Raw genomic sequence first — 10,000 nt, 5'->3', positions numbered from 1 at the left:
AGAGAGAGAGAGAGAGAGAGAGAGAGAGAGAGAGAGAGAGAGAGAGAGAGAGAGAGAGAGAGAGAGAGAGAGAGAGAGAGAGAGAGAGAGAGAGAGAGAGAGAGAGAGAGAGAGAGAGAGAGAGAGAGAGAGAGAGAGAGAGAGAGAGAGAGAGAGAGAGAGAGAGAGAGAGAGAGAGAGAAGATGAGGAAGGGTCTGCCGCACCGAGAAAGCGACAAAGGGGACCGAGACGAATGCGGAAGCTGCGGGGGTCAACACCAGCGCCAACGCTGCAAGTTTAAAGACGCGACATGTCGGCGGTGTGGGAAGAAAGGGCACCTAGCTCAAGTTTGTCGAGCGGCCCAACCTTCCCGCCGAAAATTCAAATCGGCCAATCAGAGCGCGGAATCGGCAAGGCGGCCCGCGATTGGCTCGAACAAAAAAGGCGCGGATTCCAACCAAACAACTGTGGTCATAGGCCGCGCCTCGACCAAAGTGGAGAAGAAGATCTTCACCAAGCCGAAAATAGAGGGAGTACGGTGCCGACTGGAAGTAGACACGGGATCAGCGATCACCATTATGTCCTGGGACACTTTGGCGAAGTCGCTGCCGTCCGTCGCGAAGCGCCACCTGCAAGCACAACGGCTACGAGTGCACGACTACCAGGGGAATCGCATCCCTGTTCGAGGGACCACCTCCGTCCGAGTCGAGTACGGCCCACATAAAAAGACCCTGCCCATCACGATCGTCGAAGGAACTCTGCCCAGTCTGTTGGGACTAGACTGGTTTCGTGCCCTGGGCATGGGAGTGACTGGCATCTACCGAAGTGACTATAACCTGAAAGACATTCTCTTTAACGAGTTCGAAGATGTCTTCAAGGACTGCCTGGGCAAGTACAAGGGGACCCCTATTTCCTTCAACTTAGACCCCAGGTAGCCCCATTAGGCTTAAGGCGAGGAGAGTCCCTTTGCCCTAAAACCAAAAATCGATAAGGAGCTGGATAAGCTCATTAATCAGGGATTTTGGTGCCAGTCGATCACGCAAAGTGGGAGACGCCAATCGTCACCCCATAAAACCGGACGGGTCAATTAGAATTTGCGCTGACTACAAGGCGGCGCTTAACAAAGCCTTACAGAAAAGCGCTTACCGGTTCCGTGGTGCAACACTTATTGCACTCTTTGGGGCAAGGGCAAGTCTTTGCAAAGTTAGACTTGGCCCAAGCCTACCAACAACTGCCAGTAGGCGCCCGCTGGCGAAGCCCAAGCGATTGTGGCGCACAGGGGGCCTTCAAGTGCACCGATTGCAATTTGGGGTCAGTGTGGCACCAGGGCTGTTCCAAAACCTGATGGAACGACTACTGCAGGGGCTCCCAGGGTAGTTCCCTACTTGATGATGTCCTAATTTCAGGGAAAACATGGAGGAATTGGGGAGGCGGTTAAGAAAGGTCTTGAGCATTTTCCGGACAGCGGATTAAAAGTCAAGACAAACAAATGCCAGATAGGGGTCGAATCCGTCGATTTCTTGGGCTACGGATAGACAAGAAAGGAATTCACCCTACTGAGAGCAAGGTTAAGGCAATTAGGAAGGCTCCAGCGCCCAAAAACAAAGCAGAGCTGCAGGCATTCCTGGGATTGGTTAATTTTACGCGGTCTTTTAAAGAACAAAGCAACCGTTCTTGGAACCGCTGCATAGGCTCTTAGGAAAAATACTGTTTGGTCTTGGGAAAGTCAGAAAATAGGGCTTTTGAAGCAGTAAAGAACCTGCTCTCAAGTGATAGCCTGCTCATTCAATATCACGACTCATTACCCCTAGTGCTGGTTTGCGATGCCTCCCCTTATGGGGTGGGGGCTGTACTCAGCCATAGACTTCCAAACGGCACAGAAGCCCCTATAGCGTTCTACTCTAGAACGATGTCCTCCCCAGAGAGGAACTACAGCCAATTAGACAAAGAAGCACTAGCCATTGTGTCAGGGGTCAAAAAATTCCACGAGTATGTCTTTGGGCGGAATTTTGAAATCGTGACTGACCACAGACCGCTACTAGGGATACTGGCTGGCGACCGCCCAACGCCTGTGGCACTTTCGCCACGCTTGACCCGTTGGACTATATTCTTAGCCGCTTACTCGTACAAGCTGCAGCATCGACCAGGAAAAGAAGTGGGGCATGCAGACGCGTTAAGCCGATGCCCACTACCAGGGGCGACCGAAGACCCCACTCCGGGGACGCCCATCCTACTTATTGACTCGTTGGACTCTGGCCCAGTCACATCTAAGGAAGTGGCTCGGGCATCATACCGGGACATTGTGTTAAGGACTGTACTCGGTTGGGTACAGAGAGGGTGGCCCGCTGCGCCGGGCGAACGGTTCAAAGAATTTGTTAAAAAACGAGATGAGCTCTCGGCTCAAGGGGGGTGCCTGTTATGGGGTGATCGTGTAATAATTCCTGATAAGCTAAGGGGAAAGGTATTGGACCTCCTCCACGAGGTCACCCAGGGATCGTAAGGATGAAGGGTTAGCTAGAAGCTATGTATGGTGGCCACTCATGGACGCAGAGATTGCTGAGAGGGTAGGGAAATGCCAAGCTTGCCAAGAGTCCAGACCTCTACCCCCAACGGCCCCAGTCAGAGAATGGGAAAAGCCCCAAGGGCCCTGGTCAAGAATCCACATTGACTTTGCTGGCCCTTTCCACGGCCAAACATTCCTAGTGGTTGTGGATGCATTTTCTAAATGGTTGGAGATCATAATCATGAAATCCACTACGGCCGAAGCAGTAATCGCAACTCTGCGCCACCTATTCGCAACTCACGGGTTGCCGGACACTCTGGTGTCCGACAATGGGCCCCAATTCACGGCAGCCCAGTTTGAAGAATACCTGGCAGAGGAAGGCATCCGACATGCCCTCTCTGCGCCTTTCCACCCTGCGTCGAATGGCCTTGCAGAGCGTTCCGTCCGGAGCGCTAAGGAGGCATTGTCCAGGCTCAAGCCAGGTGACTGGCAAACAAAAATAGACTTTTTCCTAGCCGTCCAGCACAGAACCCCAAGCACGGCCACCGGGAAAAGCCCAGCCGAATTGCTAATGGGACGGAAACTCCGGTGCCCACTTGACCGCTTGAACCCCCATTACACACCCGAGGGTTACAAGGGGGAACTAGAAAAGACAAGGGAAATGAGCATAGGCGACCGGGTGTGGGCCCGAAACTATGGGGACGGCCCTAGTTGGTTCGCAGGACAAATAATAAAGATAACCGGCCCAAAATCGTACGTGGTAGAGCTACCAGACAACCGAGTGTGGAGGCGCCACATAGATCAGTTAAGAAAACGAATAACTGACCAAACCGAACCAAAGGAAACAGATCATGACCAATACCAATTTGAATCCACAGCTGACAATGACCCGGGGGAGGCGCAAGACTTAGCTGAGGTCCCAGAGTTCCAGCGACGCCATCAGGTCCCCGAGGGAAGCAGCAGGGAAAGTTCCAAAATTAATCCAAGGCCGGATGGCCAAGAAAAAGAGTCGGCCAATAATCCGGAGCCCGTTGGCCCAGAGAAAGAGCTGGGAGGAGAAAACAGCCCCTCCGACCAGCTCAAAACACCACCCAGAACTGAACCGCGCAGGTCAGAAAGAACTAGGAGACGCCCAGGTTATTTGCGTGACTACGTCGAAAAATAACATGTAAATAAATATGTAAATAGAGGCAAAGTGTTTTCTGGGAGGGGAGGAGTGTTATGTATTCATGTTTGTACCTTTAAATATTTGAGCGGGAAATCAGCACGTTGCTGATTGGTCGAAGCCTCCAGCAGAACTGTATAAAAGGAGAGGTTTTTCCCCCAGCCTGTTGCTGGGTTCACCCTATATTAAAGAGCTGTTGTCACTACCCTGGTCTCCAGCCTCGTTACTTCCAGAACTTAACAGTAGATATTTACTATTTACGTAAAGTCTGTATAAATACATGGATGGGAAGTATAAGACAGCAAAATGCAGACTTAATGCATGCAACCTCGTTGTTATGGTGGCATAACTTTCTCTGGATTTAACGTCCTGAATGGAATATTTATTAAAACAGAATGCTTGAGTCTGAATTTTTTAAAAAAATCCCACAGAACCAATTATCATTCTTCCAATGGCCCTTTAATAATTATCATTGTTTCTTCCAGATCATTATTCTTTAACATTTCTCCTTGAATTACACAGACATACACACATTTTTTCTTGATTACTCAAGAATATTTTAATTAAAAGTATGGAACAGACAGCACACAACTCCTTAATTAATTATTCCATAACATAACAATGTTCTATTTTCCTCCTAGGCATTCCAGGAAACCCCATGGTGATTAACAAACACCACCCAGAACTGAACCGCGCAGGTCAGAAAGAACTAGGAGACGCCCAGGTTATTTGCGTGACTACGTCGAAAAATAACATGTAAATAAATATGTAAATAGAGGCAAAGTGTTTTCTGGGAGGGGAGGAGTGTTATGTATTCATGTTTGTACCTTTAAATATTTGAGCGGGAAATCAGCACGTTGCTGATTGGTCGAAGCCTCCAGCAGAACTGTATAAAAGGAGAGGTTTTTCCCCCAGCCTGTTGCTGGGTTCACCCTATATTAAAGAGCTGTTGTCACTACCCTGGTCTCCAGCCTCGTTACTTCCAGAACTTAACAGTAGATATTTACTATTTACGTAAAGTCTGTATAAATACATGGATGGGAAGTATAAGACAGCAAAATGCAGACTTAATGCATGCAACCTCGTTGTTATGGTGGCATAACTTTCTCTGGATTTAACGTCCTGAATGGAATATTTATTAAAACAGAATGCTTGAGTCTGAATTTTGATTATGGGATCCTGGATTAGTTGTGGGAAGTAGAAGTGAGGACATGGTATTAAGATGTGTTGTGTCCCAGCTCATGGGAATCCCAGATCTAAAGGTAAGTCTTATATCTTTACTAAGAAGGGTTGAGCAAACAACTGTAATTTCTCATGCCTAAAATACCCAGCCCAACCAACTTAACTCAACCAACTTAAAGACATATCATAAACAAGGTACTAGAGGGTCAAACAATAGTGGTGTGAAGGTCTAGGACCACTGCTTGAGAAGGAAGGAAGGAAGGAAGGAAGGAAGGAAGGAAGGAAGGAAGGAAGGAAGGAAGGAAGGAAGGAAGGAAGGAAGGAAGGAAGGAAGGAAGGAAGGAAGGAAGGAAGGAAGGAAGGAAGGAAGGAAGGAAGGAAGGAAGGAAGGAAGGAAGGAAGGAAGGAAGGAAGGAAGGAAGGAAGGAAGGAAGGAAGGAAGGAAGGAAGGAAGGAAGGAAGGAAGGAAGGAAGGAAGGAAGGAAGGAAGGAAGGAAGGAAGGAAGGAAGGAAGGAAGGAAGGAAGGAAGGAAGGAAGGAAGGAAGGAAGGAAGGAAGGAAGGAAGGAAGGAAGGAAGGAAGGAAGGAAGGAAGGAAGGAAGGAAGGAAGGAAGGAAGGAAGGAAGGAAGGAAGGAAGGAAGGAAGGAAGGAAGGAAGGAAGGAAGGAAGGAAGGAAGGAAGGAAGGAAGGAAGGAAGGAAGGAAGGAAGGAAGGAAGGAAGGAAGGAAGGAAGGAAGGAAGGAAGGAAGGAAGGAAGGAAGGAAGGAAGGAAGGAAGGAAGGAAGGAAGGAAGGAAGGAAGGAAGGAAGGAAGGAAGGAAGGAAGGAAGGAAGGAAGGAAGGAAGGAAGGAAGGAAGGAAGGAAGGAAGGAAGGAAGGAAGGAAGGAAGGAAGGAAGGAAGGAAGGAAGGAAGGAAGGAAGGAAGGAAGGAAGGAAGGAAGGAAGGAAGGAAGGAAGGAAGGAAGGAAGGAAGGAAGGAAGGAAGGAAGGAAGGAAGGAAGGAAGGAAGGAAGGAAGGAAGGAAGGAAGGAAGGAAGGAAGGAAGGAAGGAAGGAAGGAAGGAAGGAAGGAAGGAAGGAAGGAAGGAAGGAAGGAAGGAAGGAAGGAAGGAAGGAAGGAAGGAAGGAAGGAAGGAAGGAAGGAAGGAAGGAAGGAAGGAAGGAAGGAAGGAAGGAAGGAAGGAAGGAAGGAAGGAAGGAAGGAAGGAAGGAAGGAAGGAAGGAAGGAAGGAAGGAAGGAAGGAAGGAAGGAAGGAAGGAAGGAAGGAAGGAAGGAAGGAAGGAAGGAAGGAAGGAAGGAAGGAAGGAAGGAAGGAAGGAAGGAAGGAAGGAAGGAAGGAAGGAAGGAAGGAAGGAAGGAAGGAAGGAAGGAAGGAAGGAAGGAAGGAAGGAAGGAAGGAAGGAAGGAAGGAAGGAAGGAAGGAAGGAAGGAAGGAAGGAAGGAAGGAAGGAAGGAAGGAAGGAAGGAAGGAAGGAAGGAAGGAAGGAAGGAAGGAAGGAAGGGAGGGAGGAAGGAAGGAAGGAAGGAAGGAAGGAAGGAAGGAAGGAAGGAAGGAAGGAAGGAAGGAAGGGAGAAAGGAAGGAAGGAAGGAAGGAAGGAAGGAAGGAAGGAAGGAAGGAAGGAAGGAAGGAAGGAAGGAAGGAAGGAAGGAAGGAAGGAAGGAAGGAAGGAAGGAATAGCTGCCTCTCCTGGTTGCTAGGAAATGCTGCTTTCCCTGCCTGTGACTCTTCCAGTTGTATCACCTCACGTTGATGACCCACCTTTATCTTGTCTTTATATCTTCTGAGTCTGAGTTAGTTAGGTGGTTCTCTTCCTTTCTCCAAATCCAAGTTAGTTTGGAGAGGTTGAAGCTAAAGCCCCTGATTTGTGAGGACAGGATACTGGGGAGGTTGAATGCTACCACAAGTTTATTGGACCCGTGTCCCTCCTGGCTGGTGCTGGCCACTCAGGAGGTTACACGAGGCTGGCTCCAAGGAATTATTAGTGCTTCTTTGATGGAGGGAGTCTTCCCAGCCACCTTGAAAGAGGCAGTGGTGAGGCCCCTCCTTAAGAAGCCTTCCCTGAACCCGGCTATTTTGGCTAATTACCGTCCTGTCTCCAACCTTCGCTTTGTGGTGAAGGTTGTTGATAGTGTGGTGGCATGGCAGCTTCCCCGGTACCTGGAGGAAACCGTCTATCTAGACCCATGCCAGTCTGGCTTCAGGCCTGGGTACAGCACGGAGACGGCTTTGGTTGCGTTGGTTGATGATCTCTGGAGGGCACGGGACAGGGGCTGTTCCTCTGTTCTTGTCCTTTTGGATCTGTCAGCGGCTTTTGATACTATCGACCATGGTATCTTGCTGCGACGGTTGGAGGGTTTGGGAGTGGGGGGCACCGTTTTTCGGTGGTTCTCCTCCTACCTCTCTGACTGCTCGCAGACGGTGTTGACAGGGGGGCAGAGGTCGACCGCTAGGCAACTCTCACCTCTCCTGTTCAACATCTATATGAAGCCGCTGGGGGAGATCATCTGTGGTTTCGGGGTGAGTTGTCAACTGTACGCTGATGACACTCAGCTGTACATTTCCACTCCGAACCACCCCAACGAAGCCATTGATGTGATGACCCGGTGCCTTGAGGCCGTTCGGGTCTGGATGGGGATGAACAGACTCCGATTCAACCCATCCAAGACGGAGTGGCTGTGGATACCAGCGTCCCGGCACAGTCAGCTAATTCCATCGCTGACTGTGGGGGGCGAATCGTTGGCCCCCAGGGAATCGGTGTGCAACTAAGGCGTTCTCCTGGATGCACGGCTGTCTTTAGAAGATCATTTGACGGCCGTCACCAGGGGAGCTTTTTATCAGGTTCGCCTGATTCGCCAATTGCGCCCTTTCCTGGATCGGGACTTGTTATGCATAGTCACTCATGCCCTCGTTACTTCCCGTCTGGATTACTGCAATGCTCTCTACATGGGGCTCCCCTTGAAGAGCACCAGGAGGCTCCAACTGGTACAGAATGTGGCCGCGTGGGGGATTGAGAGAGCGTCTCATACCTCCCATGTAACACCTCTCCTGCGCAGGCTGCATTGGTTGCCGGTGGTCTTCCAGGTACGATTCAAGGTTTTGGTCATCACCTTTAAAGCGCTCCATGGCATGGGACCGGAATATTTACGGGACCGCCTGCTGCCGCCAGTAACCTCCCATCAACCGGTGCGCTCTCACAGGGAGGGCCTCCTTAGGGTGCCGTCGGCCAACCAATGTCGGCTGCTGGCCCCCAGGGGAAGAGCGTTCTCTGTGGGGGCTCCGGCCCTGTGGAATGAACTACCTGTGGGACTACGTCTTCTCCCTGATCTTCGGACCTTTAAGCGCGAGCTCAAAACTTTTTTCTTTCACCAAGCAAGGCTGGCCTAATGATAAATTTTAATCGAGGGTTTATTAGTGGGGATTTTAAAGGGTTTAATTTATTTTATAATTTTTATTTACTAATTTATTTATTTATTTATTTATTTATTTATTTATTTATTTATTTATTTATTTATTTATTTATTTATTTATTTATTTATTTATTTATTTATTTATTTATTTATTTATTTATTTATTTATTTATTTATTTATTTATTTATTTATTTATTTATTTATTTATTTATTTATTTATTTATTTATTTATTTATTTATTTATTTATTTATTTATTTATTTATTTATTTATTTATTTATTTATTTATTTATTTATTTATTTATTTATTTATTTATTTATTTATTTATTTATTTATTTATTTATTTATTTATTTATTTATTTATTTATTTATTTATTTATTTATTTATTTATTTATTTATTTATTTATTTATTTATTTATTTATTTATTTATTTATTTATTTATTTATTTATTTATTTATTTATTTATTTATTTATTTATTTATTTATTTATTTATTTATTTATTTATTTATTTATTTATTTATTTATTTATTTATTTATTTATTTATTTATTTATTTATTTATTTATTTATTTATTTATTTATTTATTTATTTATTTATTTATTTATTTATTTATTTATTTATTTATTTATTTATTTATTTATTTATTTATTTATTTATTTATTTATTTATTTATTTATTTATTTATTTATTTATTTATTTATTTATTTATTTATTTATTTATTTATTTATTTATTTATTTATTTATTTATTTATTTATTTATTTATTTATTTATTTATTTATTTATTTATTTATTTATTTATTTATTTATTTATTTATTTATTTATTTATTTATTTATTTATTTATTTATTTATTTATTTATTTATTTATTTATTTATTTATTTATTTATTTATTTATTTATTTATTTATTTATTTATTTATTTATTTATTTATTTATTTATTTATTTATTTATTTATTTATTTATTTATTTATTTATTTATTTATTTATTTATTTATTTATTTATTTATTTATTTATTTATTTATTTATTTATTTATTTATTTATTTATTTATTTATTTATTTATTTATTTATTTATTTATTTATTTATTTATTTATTTATTTATTTATTTATTTATTTATTTATTTATTTATTTATTTATTTATTTATTTATTTATTTATTTATTTATTTATTTATTTATTTATTTATTTATTTATTTATTTATTTATTTATTTATTTATTTATTTATTTATTTATTTATTTATTTATTTATTTATTTATTTATTTATTTATTTATTTATTTATTTATTTATTTATTTATTTATTTATTTATTTATTTATTTATTTATTTATTTATTTATTTATTTATTTATTTATTTATTTATTTATTTATTTATTTATTTATTTATTTATTTATTTATTTATTTATTTATTTATTTATTTATTTATTTATTTATTTATTTATTTATTTATTTATTTATTTAAATCCCACCGCTTCTATCTGATTCACTGAATCAATAGCACCGGTGGCGGGAGGCTCCTCCCACCCGCCAGGACATCATTACGTCCTGTTTTTTTTCGTTTTTTTTACCATCTGCACATGCACAGAAAAGCTGTGTGTCGCACATGCGCGCTCCCGTTCCCGAACCAGTAGTGAAGGTAAGTGGATTTCACTTTCAGTCATGTATCATCAATACGAGGATGATACCCAGCTAAATCCTGGTGACAAAATAAATCCTTCACGGTGTTGGAGGCTGTTGAGATCTGGATTAAGAA

The sequence above is a fragment of the Ahaetulla prasina genome, chromosome 1 (assembly GCF_028640845.1).
Source record: "Ahaetulla prasina isolate Xishuangbanna chromosome 1, ASM2864084v1, whole genome shotgun sequence".
Lineage (NCBI taxonomy): Eukaryota > Metazoa > Chordata > Lepidosauria > Squamata > Colubridae > Ahaetulla > Ahaetulla prasina.
Note: the sequence above shows the minus strand (reverse complement) of the source record.